The sequence below is a fragment of the Orcinus orca genome, chromosome 8 (assembly GCF_937001465.1).
Source record: "Orcinus orca chromosome 8, mOrcOrc1.1, whole genome shotgun sequence".
NCBI lineage: Eukaryota > Metazoa > Chordata > Mammalia > Artiodactyla > Delphinidae > Orcinus > Orcinus orca.
In genome coordinates, this window is record NC_064566.1 from 66,386,027 (window position 1) to 66,404,314 (window position 18,288).

Sequence of the window (18,288 nt, forward strand, 5' to 3'; positions counted from 1 at the left end):
TGGAAACATTTTGGCATTTCCTCAAAATGTTAAAAATTGAGTTATGGTATGACCTAGTAATTCTACACTTAGGTATATATTTAAGAGAACTGACAACTCATATCTATACAAAATCTCACACACAGATATTTAACAGCAGCATTATTCATAACAGTGAAAAAATGGAAGCAAGCCAAATGTCCATCAACTGATGAATAAATAAATACAATGTGTTATATCAATTCAATGATATGTTATTTTGCAATAAAAAGTGAATTAATAATACATCCTGCAACATGGATGAACCTTGAAACCATAATGCTAAGTTAACGCAGTCGGTCACAGAAGACCACATGTTTTATGATACCTTTTATATGAAGTGGGAAAAAAAAATATATATATATATAAAACTTAGCAGCTACCTAGGGCTGGACTGGGGGGTTGAGGAGTGATAGATATGGGGTTTCTTTTGGGGGTGATAAAATGATCTAAACTTAGATTGTGATGATGTATGTACAACTCTGTAAATATGCAAAAACCATTTAATTGTACACTTTAAATGGGTGGATTTTATGGTATGTGAATTACGTTTCAGTAAAGATATTTTTAAAAAGCAGGGAGAAAGTCTGAAACAGTACTTTTCTGAGGCAATTTAATGAAAAGGGAAGCCTTGGCAAGCCATAATAAAAACAGATATTTATTTTTTTAAGTATTTATTCCATCTTCATTTTTGGAAGATATTTTTGATGAGTATGGAATCTTAGCTTGAAATTTTTTTCTTTCAGAGCTTCAAAGATGGCACTCCTCTTCTGGCTTTCAATGTCTCCACAAAGAAGTTTGCTGTCATTCTTATTTTTGTTATCCTGCATAATTTGTCTTTCTTCTTAGACAGTTTTTCATGTTAAATCAACTTGATTTAATCAATATGATTAAGAACTGCCTTTATTTTCTTTATTTTTTTTTATTATTGGGGCTTATTGAACTTTTGTGAGTTTATAGTTTCAACAAATTTTGAAAAGTTTAAGTACTTCTTAAAAGTTTTTTTTCTATCCACTGTCCTTTCCATTTTTCTGGATACAAATTATACTTATTTTGTACTGCTGAAAATGGACCCAAAGTTCACTGATGCTCTGTTTGTTTTATTTTCAGACTTTATTCCTTCTCTGCTTTATTTTAGATACTTTCTATTACTATGCCTTCAAATTCGCTATTCTTTTCTTCTCAATATTTGGTTTTCTTTTATTTCCATCAATAGTAGTTTTCAGTGCAGACATATTTTTCATCTAAAGAATCTGGAATTTGGGTTGTTTTATTTCTTCTGGGTCTCACCTTAACATGTTCAATATTTCATCTACATTCTTGGACATATGGGATGGTTACAATTTCTGTTTTAATGTTCTTTACAAACTATTTTATCTGTGTCATTTCTGGGTATATTTCTTTTGAATAATATTTTTCCTCATTATTAATTGTATTTTCCTGCTTTCTTGCATGCCTAGCTATGTTTTACTATATGCAGTACATTATGAATTTTACCAGTTGAGTACTGGACTGTAAAAAAATTATTTAAATATACTTGAGCCTTTTTATGGCATATAATTAAGTTATATGGAAACAATTTTATCCGTTAAAGTTTTGAACTTATGCTTTGTTAAACGAAACCAAAGCAACCTTTAGTCTAGGAATAATTTTGCCTCACTTTGTGCCAATACCCTGGTAATGATGAATTAGTAGTATGCTTTTCACTGTGGCCAGTAGAAACATGGACTATTTATGGTCCTCTGTGAGCTCTAGGGATATTCTAGCTCTGATCTTCTTGGGTGTTTCTATTTCTGGTCTTGTACATGCATGCACTGATAAGTACTCAGCTGAAGATTTAAGGTGTGCATGAGGAGTCTTTTGATCTCTGGAGTGCTCTGTTTCTGCAGCTCTCTTCTTTTCGATGCTTCACTCTGTGAACTCTTGCCACATTGGCCTCCAAGCTCTATTCCCTCCACTCTGGCAGACCTCTGTGCTCTGTTCAGGCTCCCTCTGTCTGCACAGTGTTCTGGAATCACTTTTCAGGCAGTAAGTTGGAGCTATTATTGGGCCCATCTCATTTGTATCCCTTCTCTCAAAGATCTCTGTGATGCCTAATGTGCAATATTTGTAAATTTATTTTACTTCTTCCCAAGGATCTTTACATTCACTGTTCCCTCTGCTTGTAGTAATGCTCTTCAAGTTATCGGCCTGGCTGATTCTCTCACCTCTGTTAGTCCTTTCATCAGATATCCCCTTCTTAATGAAAATATTTCTTGTCACTCCAATTGAACAAGCAACCCCCACACCCTCACCTCCATCAACATTTCAGTATTCTCAGTCCTTCTACTGTGATTTTTTTTCTTTTCCCTGTCATTTATCTAATACATGGTGGATCAACATTTACTCATCCTTTTTGTATATTTCTTCTCTCTTCACTAGAATGTAAGTTCCATGATGGCAGTATCTATATCTTCAGAGCCTAGAATAGAGCCTGGCACATAGAGGTCATTCAGTTAATTACTGTTGATTAATTTTTTTATACAAAGAGAGAAGTTTTCTTTTTTTCCAGTGAATGAAGTAAATAGATCTTGAGTAGAGGCACCATAAAAATGTGCAACAAGGACCTACTGTATAACACAGAGAACTCTGCTCAGTATTATGTAACAACCTAAATGGGAAAAGAATTTGAAAAAGAATAGATACATGTATATGTATAACTGAATCAATATGCTGTACACCTGAAACTATCATAACATTGTTAATCAGCTATACTCCAATATAAAATAAAAAGTTAAAAACATGTGGAATAAACATGGCTTTTCAGTCCCCAACTTCTGCTATTTACTAGCCGAGTAGGTTACCCAAGTTTTTTAATCTGTCAAATTATCAGTTTCTTTACTTGAAAAGTCACTATAATAATACAATTTCTAAAAACTTGCATGGGGATTAAATGAGGCCACTTATAAAGTAGTGTTGGACATTTTAGTAAAGTTTTAATAATGTTGGTTCTCATTGTCCTTAGATATGGTGTGCCTGTGTGTGTGTGAAGGGGGGATAGTTTACAAAATGATGTCAATTCATGTGATGGCATTTCCATTTTTTTTTTTTTCTTCTTTCATTTGGACAGACTGAGCTGACAGTAAAGGAGAAATTTACCCAGCATCCAGTCTTTGGTACCCCAGAGAAGAAACCCTAGCTGAGCATTAAATAAAGAGCAGCATCCTCCAAGGTTTGCAGCTGTGTGTGAGATAATCGTAAGCCTGGGAACATGCTGAGCCGGGAAGCTGAGAGCAGAGTGTTTCCAATTCCTGATAACTGCATTTGTCTTATAATGACTGCAGTTGTCTAAGTGTCATTTCCCTTACAAGAAGGTACCTTGCTGAATGGAGCTGGGGAGGTAGAGCCAGCCCCAAAGACATGTGATCACCACTGCCCTGTAATTGTGCAGGCAGGTTAACTAGTTAGGCTGTTCCTTTGGTTCTGGCTATTTTGAAAATGAAAAGAAATGAAGGGTAACTATAGCCCTATTGCCAATTGCCTTGGAAAAGATACAGTCAATTTTCTCTTTTGTACTTAGCAGAAACACCAGTGGTATCATCTAGGGGTGGGGAAACTTTATTGTCTAGGTGTAATCAATGTAGTTTGAGGGCTTTGTGAAAGTTTACTTATCGCCTTTCAGTGAAAAATGATTCATTTTCTGTGCCAGTAACATCTACAGGCTATATAATCTTCATAACTAGGCTACTAAATTCTTAAACTCTTCACCCACTTAACATGAAATTTAGAAAGATGTAAAATAGTCTCACCAAAATGTATATTCGGGAACTCTCTCCAATCCTTTCCCTCATTGTCAAATCCAAAATAATACTATGAGAGAAAAATTACACAGCAACTGTATGCAGCTATAGTGAATTATAAATTTTCCAAAGCAAATTCCTGGAAGTTGCTGCCAAAAGCTGTTGTGGAAAGATCTATAACTTGGCATCAAGTGGCCTGGACCTGTGCTTTCAATTTAACTAAGTGAAACCACACATATCTATATAGGCAATACAAGGGTGGAAAAATATCTAAATTTTTTTCATTGCTTGCTTAGTTGTAATTGGATTTGTCTCTGCTTATTCCATGGGGTAATTTGGTTATCCCTTCTTGTAAAGAGAGGAAAATAAAGGAGAAAATAATATCTAGCAATAATAATGCTACCTCAGCTCTAGTAATGCATTTTTCAAGTGTTTATATAATGTCATTGTTTTAGTAGTGCCTAATCCCAATGACAGGCATCTTCAGGTATTCAACTCCATTAGCATTTGGTAGTCAATGTTAATTGATAAGTAGTCAATGTAAATGGGGACAGTGGATAAAGATCTCATCAGGGTAGACAATTGTTACTAAACTCTACTGTCATTGTATCTGACCTGTCCCTCAATTTTATGCTCTCACTTGTCACTTGTCACTTTCCCCTGATGAATTTAAGTGATATATTGAGTCCTCAGGGATTTAACTGCTCCAAGTTTAATCTAGCATTTCTTGAAATACGCTACGTAGTACTTTCACAAATCTTCATGCTAAATGTTATAACTCTCACTCTACTCAGGATTGCTACTGGGTGGCAGAAGACAGATTAAGAACAAGAAGGGGTGGCTAAGGGGAACAAAAGAAGTAATGACTTGGGATTTATTGCACAACCATTAACTGATTACTTTCTGTGTATTTCAATGTACAATAAAAACATCACCCCATTTCTCTCCTCAAGACAATCCCAATTCAATAACCTATCAAGCTATCCAAGAAAAAATCAAGTTCTAAATCCTAATTTAGTCCTGTATTAGCCACTTGACCTTTGGCAAATAATTTTTTTTAATTGAAGTATAGTTGATTTACAATATTATATTAGTTTCAGATGTGCAACAATGTGATTCAATATTTTTATAGGCTATATACTCCATTTAAAGTTATTAGGCAAATAATTGTTTAATTAAGCATTGGTTTCATAACCTGTAAAAAAGTCTTGCAGAGAAGTTAATTTTAAAAAAACAGTGTATGTAAAAGTGCTTAGGATTTTTGTCTGACATATAGTAGATATACATGTATTATTTTTGCTTCTCTGAGGACAAAGTCAAGATTATATAATATATATGAAATCTCTTACCTATGGGAACTGGAAATAGGGTAAGGTAGATGAAGAGGCAAAGATCTGAATATCAATACATTCACTCCCATAATTTTTTTTAGGTAGGAGAAAAGGACATTGGGAATCTTTTCCTCACTGGACATGAAAGGCCCCAACACTAATAATAAACAATCAAGGCAGAATCCACAGGTATTTTAATCATCATATAACTGTGAGTATTGGATATAGGAATTTGCTTTGATTAGCTTCAATAACTTAGGGAGAAATGTATTCCCATTCTTTAGGTTCTTTTTGCAAGACAATATTTCTCATGCAGCTGGTTTAAGCTCATTCTTTAGAAAAACATACTCTTTTTTTTTTTTGGTATTACTTTTTTATTAAAAACATACTCTCCTTAAATTGATGTAAATCAACAAATGATTTGTTAAATTATTTGAAATAGCTTAAGCAAGTTCTTCCAGAAAGGGGAGTAGAGTCTATACGTGTAAGAGGGCTGTTACTCCAATTAAACAAGAGGCTTCATTCCACCAGAGAAATACTGTTGGTTTTATGATCACTGAGAATGAGAAAGTGGGAGGGGATCTCCCTCCATCTGTGACTCCTTCTCAATAATAACTCAACCTACAAGGTCATCCCCACCTCTTTCCACAGCTAGCTGAACTTCTTATACAAAAGGAGCAAGGTACCAATTAATGATTACTCTTACAATTCAGATTTTTTTAAATTAAAGGGTTGTTGCTAGCCCATACAATTATGTAATAGTATTTATTTTAATGACATTCTCTATTTTTGCCTCAGTTTTTAATAAGAAATCCTGCAGATTTGCCTCACATTTTTGTCCAGACCATCTTAGCTGGAAGATGAATGCTAATTGCCTTCCGTGAGCTAGAGCGATTTGATGGGAGGAGTTAAGTTTAGAAAACTTGGCTATGGCCTAAGAATGACGGACTCCTCCAACCTGCTCCTTTCTAGCTAGAAGCTTCTGAATGGAGGGCATTTAAAAATGCTTTTGTTAGCGCAAGTCCGTGTGTCCGATGCACAGTGAGGCCAAACAAACTGAAACGTCAGAGTTTGGAGCAGAGAGAGGTTTATTGCAGGGCCATGCAAGGAGATGGATGGCTCATGCTCTAAAAATCCCTGAGCTCCCCGAAGGGTTTCTTCGGCAAAACATTTTTAAAAGCCAGATGAGGGGGTTGGGTCGCAGGGTATGTGATCAGCTCATGCACAATTCTCTGGCTGTTGGTGAGGGAACAGGGCATTGTAACAGGGGTTAACATTATCTGTCCTTAAACTCCAGGAGGCCTGGGGCTGTGTGCTCATGGTCATCAAGTAGTTAACGTCTTCCATTTGGTGGGGGATTTTTATGTCTGTAAAACAACTCAGGAAATTTGCAACAAATACTGTTATCTAGGTACTTCAGAGAGGAGCTAAAGCAAAGGATATGGGGAAGGCCTGTCCTAGGAAGGCCCCTGCTTGGCAATACTTTCTAACTATAAAAATGATGATTCTGATGATTCATGACAAATACTTTTACATATTTTTGAAGATTCAGTCACTGACCCGTTCTGCCCTGAGTTTATAGATATAGTTACAAATATGATGTAAGCAAAAATTTATAGAGCTCTAGTATGTGTTTTAATGGGTAGATATCTGAGGAGAAGGCAAAGAGAAAGAACCACAAGTAACACAAAGAAGATATGCTCCCGAAACATGGAAATAATGCCTTTACCTGTCTTTCAGTGGGGTGAAAGAAGGCAAGGGGTAGCACTCTGATGAAGGCTTTCTAACAGGGGAGTATTTGTATCCAGAGCCACAGATAACACTGAAATTAAGGTAACAACCAGAGCTAAGAGTTACATGGAGAAGGGAATACAAGCCAATTGCCAAACCAAGGGGAGAACTATGGATATATACACAGGCAACATAGCTTAATAGGGTGAGCAGCAGTGCTTTCCTGGCAATTTTTCAAGACAGGTATCTGACCACAGCAAATTTCATAGGCTATCAGCAGAGAGTTTATCAAGGGCCAGGACCAAGATGAGAGATTACCCTGTGAGCCAGTACAGGTATTCTCTTGGATATACTCGATAAGTATTCTTACCAATTCTTTGGTGAGGAGAAAGGGTCCACTGTATATCCTTTACACTTCATTGCATGTAAAAGTAATTCATGTCACCTGAATGTCATTAAGTCCTCCAATTATCTGTTGTCCATCTGGTCTTTAAAAACAAACTGCCCTGAGTTCTCATTCCTCTTCTTGTGGAAAGTATAGCCACCCCCCCACTATCTTGCATGGATTACAGTACCTTGCAATCTCATGATCTAACTTCTTTTTCCACTGAATTCTCAATTTTACATTCTTTGGTTGTTTTCCTCTCTCTGCTTGTATATCCCTAAGCATAGAAAATCTCCCCTTTCCTCCAGAGCCCAGAGCCATTGATTAGACTAATTTGGATGAGGTGAACAGGTATAACTTAAAATTGAATTATCAAGCAACTCAATCCTTTGGCCTCTTGACCATACCTGCTACAGCCTCTTGTCCAACTCTGTCACAGGTAAATTTTTCACACCTACTTTCCTCACAGCCATGCCCAAGGCCATGTCTATTTGATCTTCCCTCCCTCTATCCCTTTTTTCCCTTAATCCTCCAAATGTCTGATATACGCCATTTACAATAATTTGTTGATTTCTCTGCTAGTAGTCCCTTCCACACTTTGTAGGAGACAGGACAGGATAATAATCATTTTGTATAACTAAACAGCAATCCATCTAGGTGTTTTCTGTCCCCGCCCCCACCAAGCTTTATTGAAATATAATTGACATAATAACATAGTGTGAGTTTAAGGTACAATGTGATAATTTGATGTATGTATACATTGAGAAATGATTACCACAAAAGGGTAGTTAATACATCCATCACATCACATAACTACTATTTTGTTTTTGGTAGTGAGAACATTTAAGATCTACTCTCTTATCAACTTTTGCATATATAATACAGAATTATTAATTATAGGCACCGTGGTGTACATTAGATCCCCAGAACTTATCACTGGAAATTTCTACCCTTTGACCAATATCTCTACATTTCCTCTAAACCCCAGCCCCAGAAAACCACCATTCTTCTCTCTGTTTCTATAAGTTCAGCTTTTTAAAAAAATTTCATGTATTAGTGAGATCATTTAATTGTGATATTTATTTGTATTTGTCTTTGTTTGATTTATTTCACTTAGCATAATACACTCAAGGTATATCCATGTTGTTGCAAATGACAGGATTTCCTTCTTTTTATGACTAAATGATATTCCATTGTATACGTATACCACATCTTCTTTATCCATTCATCTGTTGATGGAAACTAAGGTTGTCTCCATGTCTTGGCTATTGTGAATAGTACTGCAATGAACATGAGTGTGCAGATATCTCTTTGAGATAGTGATTTCATTTCCTTTGTTATACACCCAGAAGTGAGATTGCTGGATCACATGGTAGTTCTATTTTTAATTTTTTGGGAACCTTCATACAGTTTTCCAAGTGGTTTACCAGATTATATTCTAACCAAAGGTGCACAAGTTTTCCATTAACTATGCGTCCTCATCAACACTTGTCTCTTGTCTTTTTGAATGGGGCGATATCTCATTGTGGTTTTGATTTACATTTCCTAGATGATTTACGATGTTGAGTGATGTTGAGAATGGGATACAAAAGAGGAACTTCTTATTTGGCCATCTGGCTGATGTCACTACCCATCTAGGTGTTTTCTTAATGAACAACAATTTACCCTGGCAATACTGCTCCTCCCCTAGAATCCAGCTCAGTAATAATTGTATTTTTCTTTTACTTACTATTTTTTTATTTGGCTACATTGAGCGGCTTGCGGGATCTTAGGTCCCCAATGACCAGGGATGGAACCCGGGCCACGGCAGTGAAAGAGCTGGGTCCTAGAGTCCTAACCACTGGACCACCAGGGAACTCCTTGCAGTTTTAGTAACTATTTTTCTTTCTGTTCTACTGTAAAATGTATGTATTAGAAAGCATATGTTGTTTTCATCACAGATATTGGGTTATAGATTCAATTCTCCAAGTTAAAAGTTGTAAGATAAAGGTAATTTGATTGGTTAGAACTTGATTAATTGCTAGTCAAGAATCTGGTACTCAGAATGAGAAAAATTCATAAGCCTCTTGAGACTATAATTAGAACATATTACAAAGTTTGCCAAATCTCATATTTATTACTGTCATTGGGAGGTTTTTTTAAATTTTTTTTAATTTTTTTGGTGCTTGAGGATGGATTTTGTGCACAGAAAATAAAAATTGTAGCTACTTTAACAATTGAAATTAATATTTCCTTCATATTCAAATTTAAAAACCTATTAATCCACAAGCTTTTAGTTTTTACTCACAAGTGGTATCATTATATTTAATAAACCTATCAAACATTAACAATTATCTTAGCCTTTATAATTAAATTTTCTTAAAATTTGAAGCTGCTTTTATAAATTAAACATAATCAATTTTCTCCTTAAGTACGTCAACTGCCTAACAAATAAAATCTTTCTAAGTACTTAAGTAGGTCTTATAAATCTAATAGGTTACACTTATTAAACTTATAAATGTGATAATTTTTATATTCAATACTATATCAAATTTAGTCATCTTTAACCTTTCACATTTAAAGTCAAAACTTTCATTATTTACTAAAATATTTTCATTATAAACATAAAGTTAAGCTATTAGGTACTCTAATGTGTAATTTTCTATTAAACAACAGTATTTATAATCTTATATATGTAAATACATAGACACACAAATTGTTCTTAAGTTTAACATAAGAACATTAAAACTATAGACCCCATTACTTCTAAATTTTTACGATCCATTTAAAATTAAATATTTTGCCCCACCAAGGAAACATATTTGCCCTCCAAAGAAACAATTTCATTTCAAGCAATTCAGAGTTATTTTCCCAAGAAATTTGGGATTGCATACCCAATCTAGCTGAGGTTGCACATCAAGCAGAGATTTTGGAGGAAAACTGACATCTGGATTGTTCTTTTCAGGACAATAAGAGATACATAGAGTTCTCACTTATAATTCCTATGTATCAATTCCAAGTCCATACTCTCCAAATAATATGGTCTTTTAGACTAGATACCCTGGATTTATGTTAGCTAATAGACACTTCACAAATCCTACTTGAATCTCAGACCATCGTAGATTGCTTTACCTGTAGAATGGATTCAAGTAGTCTTTTTTTGAACTGCTTATTTCATTCTGAATTATTCCCACATAATTCCCATCTGGCAAGGCCATAAATCTTAGGGATATTAAAATTACTTCTGACTTCATTCTATATGTCTTGTGGTTTACTCTTGCATTATCGGCAGGGCACTAAACCATTAAAATGACAATAACAGGCCTAAAGTGTGGATTTTTCATACTCTTTCTGAGGGAGTTATATATCTAGTCAGAGACACATGTTTACAGAGTAGAATAATTGTCTTTATTGTATTTACTTGTAGGTATGTCTTAATTTTTTTTTTTTTTTTTTTTGGCCGCGTTGGGTCTTCGTTGCTGCACGCGGGCTTTCTCTAGATGCGGCGAGCGGGGGCTACTCTTTGTTGCAGTGCATGGGTTTCTCATTGCTGTGGCTTCTCTTGTTGCGGAGCATGGGCTCTAGGCACGCGGCCTTCAGTAGTTGCGGCGTGTGGGTTCCAGTGCACCTGGGTTTCAGTAGTTGCGGCACGCGGGCTTGTGGGCTCATGGGCTCTAGAGCGCAGGCTCAGTAGTTGTGGTGCACGGGCTTAGTTGCTCCGCAGCATGTGGGATCTTCCCAGATCGAACCTATGTCCGATTGGCATAGGCAGGTGGATTCTTAACCACTGCACCACCAGGAAAGTCCTGGTATGTCTTAATTTAGAATAACAATGCTTACAGTTTTCTGTGAATTAATATTTTTCACAAATCCTATAATTTTCCTCTGCATACTATAGTTGATTTATATTACACATATTAATTTATATAATTTACTATACATAAGAATTTACCATAGTATGTGCAACAAAATTTTTAATTGTTTGGTTTTATTTTAAAATTTTATCCACATTTGTTATACTTACTATGTAAATTTCCAAGAAGCAAAACTTCGTGAAAGGACTATCCTGAAAATAAAGCAATATTTTTAAAGTCATCTTCTTTTCCTTTTCCATATACATATTATACTTTATATGCTTATACTAATATAAAGTTATACATTTCTACATGTTGTATTGCATTTTGTTTTAAATATATGAAGGTATTGAGTGTAAACATCTAGAAATCTTATAATCTGTTTTGTCATGTTTTCCTTTTTTGATTCTAGGAGTTCCAAAAAGAGGAAGTGGCCTGGGCCATTTTGGATTTGGAAAAATTGAGAAAGGAGTAGAGGCTTCAAAGGTACTAGATTCCTTTAACTACAGGTAATCTTAACTTTTTTTTTCAGGTCATTGTGTATCTATTATATTACTATTAAAAACTGAAGTTTTTTCCTATTAACTCAGATATGATTTTTCTCATTTATATATACATTCATCAATTTAAGAAATATATGACAGACTTTATCAAAGAACCTGGAGATATAGAGGTAAAATATGGTGCCTCTCACCAAGGAGTTTGAAAAGTGATTATTTGTAGACAGACAATTAGATAAGATTACCCAAGACAAAATAGAATTTCGATATAGTATTATTGGGACACATAGGAAATACAGAGGAATGATACTTAGAAGAATCAGTGAATTCTTTTTAGCCATCCTTCATGTTAGTTGATAATATATATGGGGGATAGTGGAGTGCTCCCTTATTAAATATGTCTAGAGTTCCTATGGGCTAGAAAGTGTTCAGACCTAAGGGATGCAGAAAAAAATCCTTGCCCTCAAGGAGATTTTATTCTAGAGGAGAGAAACAGACAAATGGCTAAATAAGTAAACTATAAGTTACATTATATTTGGTTAAGTGCTGAACAGGAAAATAAATCAGGGAAGGATGAAAAGCAGTGCTCACCCTAAGATAAGTTGCCTCACTGCACCTCATAATTATAGTCTGGGTAAGAGGGATGCCCTGGGCTTCTTTTCATGACCAGTGTTAACAGGGATTGGCAGCATAATGAGATTTTCCAAGCAGAAACAAAGGTGGTAAGGGGATACATTTTGTGGAGGAGGGAATGATGGAAGTTCTGCTAGAAGAACACAGAGTTCTGGAGTGTCCTCTTCAGTGCTGCTATTACAGTATGGAAACTCAGAAAGAGAATTCTTTATTTGGAATAAGTTCGGGACACTGAGTTTCCTCTTGACCATTGTCAATGGAGGCAAAGTGAATGGGAGAGGCAATCTTATCTATATGTTTCAAATTATACTCAGTAGTATACTCAGATTTTCATTGACATTCCAATGATGCACAACTCTGCTGGACTCCTCAATTGAGACCACATAAAATAATGGATTAATGAACAAATGTCTCTCCTTACTATTTTACTCAAAGTGAAAAATCACCTTTAGTACATGGAATTTTCACCTTTGGGTTACAGTTTTTCTCTGCTTATCCCTCATCCTGGCCATTCTACCAATTTGTCATGACATGACAAAGCTCTCTTCCTCATGTTGAGCCTGTCATTTCTTCTGTTTCTTAAACTTTGTGGTAATTTTTTGCTATTTCAGAGAATAATTCTAATATGCCATTCTGAAAATCAGAGACCCTCATCATGATTGTCCATATAACTTCAATTCTTTCTTTTTTTTTTTTTTTGTTCATATGTGCCTTGAGTTAGCTGGTGTACAGCCCTGTTTTACTAATTATGTCATTTCCTGGCTTGAGTTTTTTCCAAAATTCATTATATATATATGACACTCTAAAAGATGCAACATGCCAAAAATTGTGGGGATTTTAAATGCACAATTATATATTAATAACTTGGAATACTTATAAATAAATGTATTTGGTACCATTGAGCTAGAAGTTTTCTTAAATTATTTGACTTGGGGCCCACCACCTCGTTTCCCAGTACTTCTCACTAATAGTTTGTGGCAGTAGAAAACATTTAGAAAATCTTATGACCTGTAAGTAATTATATATGTTCCTTAGACACCTCTTTAGGGCTTATATGGTTTCTAGAGCTGAAAATTATAAACTTGGCACAGGAGAGCTAAACATTCTATGCACTTTCTAATTAAAAAAAAAAACTGTTGAAGTTGGCAATAGGTACATTCATATAAATATTTCATCATCTATTCATTTCTTGCTATAGTATATTTGGTTTTACTTAATAAGAGTCTCCAAATGTGTTTGGTTACCTAAATTAGTATTTTCTTTATTAGGAAGGCAGGGTCATGATCCACCTTAATATAGTGGTTCTCAGACTGTAGCATACATCAAAATCAGCTAAAGGTCTTGTTAAAATATAGAATGCTGGGCCCCACTCCCAGAGTATCTGGGATGGAGCCCAAGAAATTACATTTCTAACAAAGTCCCAGGTGTTGTTGATGCCACTGTTCAGAGACCACATATTGAGAATCTCTATCTTAATACAACAACATATGAAATTATTCATTAGATGTTGGTGAAATTTGTAATATGTGTCCAGGAGTTATTGAGGAGAAAATTAAGTCAAGAACCATTTAGTATAATTTTTATCTTCCTAATTCTCAATTTCTCTGTCCTTTCCCTCTCAATATCTCAGAAGGATTTGATGACCTCTTATATCAAACAGTCAGAGTCCCACAGGAAAGAGAGGGCACATTCAAAATAAGATAATTAAGGAAAGTTTCTTTGTTCAGGAACTAGTTACAGAGGTTTAGAATCAGTACTACAACCTGGAGCTTAGTGGTAGTCAAGCTATTAACATTTTAAGCATAAAGTAATGAAGCCAGGTAGGGGATATTGGGGCCTGGAGACACAGAGTTGCTTAGAAGATCAGTAACTTTCAATCAAGGAACACAGCAAGCTCAAGGTAGCTTTACAGTCAGGGATCTAATCCCTTCTGATTTTCCATATGGATTCCTAATGGCAAAATCCAAAAACAAGTTATTGGATATGGGGAACTCATGGAGGTGGTTTTGCTCTAGCTCTTAGAGCAAAACTTGCTAGAAAAGAATGTATTTGCTGAATCAACAGCTCAGAACCACTTGCTTGAGGCTGTGTTAATTTTCTCACACCCAGTACACCTACACCCAGTATAGCAATTTCAATGGCATTACGACTTGGAGAAGTCTGTAATAATGTTTGTCATCTGCCATGATTCATCCAGTTTTGGTAGGAGCCAGACAGGTGGATTATCTGGTAATAAGATGGGGACTTCCCATACTTTTTATTTTAGGGTGACATTTATCACATTTTTTACCACAAGGATGCAGTACTGTTTGTCATTTGCTTCTTGGAGAGAAGGGGAATTTTCAGAGGTTCCACTTGGCTTCCATCCCTATGATAGCTCTTATGCTATATGTTGAGGAGCCAATATGAGAATTTTGCCAACTGCAAATGTATCAATTCAAATTATTTATTCAGTGATTAGGAAAATAAGCAGCAGGTGGATTTGTGAAACTTGTTGACTCACTATGAGCTGGATCTGAGCCAGGACTCCACTACCTGCCCTGCACATGTCCCTTCGCTAACACAGAATATGATGGTGCTCTTGGTTCCTGATTCCTGTGTCTAACAACCCTGGAGTTTGGGTATTCATCTATTCCTATAGTATGAATATCTGACTAAATGGCCAAATATCCCTTTTGGGAAGGTGTGGGGGAAACAGTACTGGATGTAATTACATGTGCTTCCTTTTGAATAGCTGGCCTCTTTTTCAGTCAATAGGTTCCAAGTCTATGAACTGACTCACACCAAGAAATTGGGAAAAACGTAATTATTGGTGTGGTTGTCCTCAGCCTCCATATTATCCATCCTTGATTTCCTTTTATTATACACCTTAAGTAATATATTTTAGCTGCCCTTCTATCCTGCCCTAGGAACACTGTGCCATCTCCGTAGTTCTCTTTGGGTCTGAGACCCGTGACTGCCATCCAACCTTGTGCAGGTTTAATTCCCAGTTGGTTAAAGAAAAAAAAAATTAAAAACACAAATAATTTGACTTTGCCAAAAGCTTCTCCTGTGGCTTTGCAAACTAAACTACTCTATGAAAGTAAGAGAGTACTTGAGGGACAGATTTTCACCTTCCAGTGCTTTCAATCAAAGATGCTCACAAATATGCCCAGGGAAAGTTCCCTTCAGAAATTCTCGTATGGAGCAAACCTTGATGTGGCATTAAATCTCTGGCACGAATTTAAGTGTACATAAATCTGTCCAAACATTTTCCGGGAATCGACTGGCTTGATTAGATGGCAAATTAAGTAAATTGACAGAGTTCATCTTTTAAAATTTGTTGTAGAAGCTGAACTTAGATCTAAGAAGAAAATGAACTGTCTTCCCTATTATGTGTTTCTAAAATTTTTTTAGACGATTGAAAAAATAATACAGGTAAAAATTTCTCCTTAGAGAGAAATTTTCTCTTTAAACACAAAATGATAGCAATAACCATAAAGAACACCATCTAATTCTAAACTGAATATGCCTCACAGTAGACAAAACCTAATGGGAAAAGGTCAGAGCGCATATTTTATTTAAGAGAGGAAAATTAGCCTACTCGGGTGATCTCTGGATAAATTATCTGAAAGTTTTTGTCACAGCTTTGTAGTAAATAGTTCTGTTATCTTGAGTAAGTCCCTATTCATTCTGAGCCTCAGTTTCCTCATTTGAACAAGAAAGGGGAAAGATCAGATATTTTCTTTTTTGTTACTTTGTGGTGCTGCTCGTTAATGAGAGGCAATATGGCAGAGTACACACATGTTTGGACGGATACTGGAATCGAGAAATAAACAAAAGTGAAGCAAAAATAGATTTTATCTGGGCTCTACCACTGTTCAGTTGTATGTTTAGTAATAATTTAATTCATTTCTTGAAGCCTCTGTTTTATCACCTGGAAAATGGAAATGATAATAAATATAGGGATAAAATACAATAACGTGCTTGGCATGGTTCCTGACACATAGAAAATGTTCTGTGAGAAGAAACTGCTATTTAGTATAATAGTTAGGAGTTCTAACTCTATAGCCCAACTTCCAGGTTCCTATCCTGGCTCTTCTAATTACCGTCTGTATGACTGTAGGCAAAAACTTAATGTGTATCTAACTCACTTTCCTTTTCTGCAAAATACTGTTTTCATGAGGTAATCACATAAAACATTAAGCATAGTCCCTGGCAACTAGTAACTATCAGTTGATGTTAGTTGCCATTATCATTAACTCAGACTTAGTGATCATAATTCATTAGACCTTATGAAACTTTAACATTTGTATACATGATAGTAAGCAAATTTCTTGGTCATCCTGCCATATTTTAAACTATTCTAGGAAGCTAGAAATGATTACTGGTTAGATAAATTATTTAAAGCAAGTGGCAGGAAGAAGACCAAAAGCTGAGCCAATTATCTGAGTGAGTGCAGTGGATTCCCTCTCTCCAGGCTGTACTGCCAATGCATTGGTAGCCATGAGGTCATGTGCTACCTGTGCTCTCAGCTCCCAGAACATTGTCCTCACTGAGATCCAGCTGGCCACCATTACCCAGTTACTGTCTTCCTGACCACACCTTCTTTTTGAATAGGTTGCTTGTCCATATTTTTTATTTTTGTTTTAGATACTATTAATCTTCAACTTGACAAAATGTCTTGGATCCTTGCTTAGAAACAGTTATAAAATAATGAGAGCAGTATATAAAAATGTTCCCCAGATGCTTTTCAGTGCTTTTCTTTTATTTGATATTCAACTCTACTTGCTTTTCTTTAAGATATCGATTATGAGTTTGAAGGGATTTTCATTGGCTAGCATGTCTCTCTGAAAAATGTTTTTTGGTGAGTCTATGCCCCACTTGCTACTGCTGCTGTTACTGCTGGGCTCAGTGCTTGGCAAAGGCCATGGTCTTCAGGAGAATTTGAAGCAAAAGTTTATGAAGTGATGGGAAGATTCCTGGAAGGGAATTGGGAGAAACCAGGCTTTAGATTCAGCTCTGCTTAACTCCTTGTGAAGATCTCTTTCTAACACATTATCATCATTCCCTGCCTCAGGTAAAGTTTGTTTGTCTTTCCTCTATTACATTGTTTTGTTTTGTTTTCTGGGGTTTCCAGATGGGAACAGGCAGAGCTGTTATATCTGACAAACAAAATTTTGGGGATAATAAAGTAAAATATTTGCGGCATTGTTTTGGAAGAGTTAAAAGTGCCATATAGCCTGTTGTAATTTTTCTAACCAGAAGATTTATTATAAGATAAGGGCTAAAATGGAATCTTCACAATCAGTTTAAGCAAATATGAGTATTGCTTTGTTGCAGCAATGCAACTCCTTCAGAGCTAACATGCAGGAGAAACTACCAGAAAGAAGAAGGGTCCTGCCTTTGGCACCTGAGAGACCTGGGTTTAAATCAGTTTGTTACACAGAACATATGTAGCCTTCAGCAAATTTCTTAATCTTTTTAATGTTCAGTTTCTCATCTGTGAAATGGAGAAGTTAATTAGCAATCTCTTAGTATTGTATGGAGGATTAAATTAATTGATGCTTAACGCAGCGCTTGGCATACTGTGAATGTTCAAAATCGTAGTGTTATTAGAATTAAAATGATAGTGTTTTATTCATTGCTGTTGTAGGTAAGAGGATAAAAGCTAATTCAGTTTTCTTTCATTTCTATGGGAGCATGAACATACTGAATCACAGAATCATGAATCTCATGAGTGAAGGAACCCCAAGAGACTACTTAGTTCAATCTATACTTAGGCATAGAAGCCATTATTATTTCCAGTTTGGGTATGAAGCAACTGAGGCCTGAAGATAGTAAGATTTGGCCACATAACTGTAGGTAATAAAAGGGGGACTGGATCCCAAGTCACCTGCCTTTTAATAGAATGCTTCTTCCATTTCTTGATGTCCTTTTTATTATGTAAATGAGTATTATTTTGCTGATGGGAAATTTTGACAGCATGTAATATTTAGATGTTGCAAAGTTACTGAATCGTCTTTTTAAAATAAATATAGAATTTCTAATGTGCCAGTCAAGTATCACTTCTTCCTAGTGTTTTTCTCTAAATGGAAT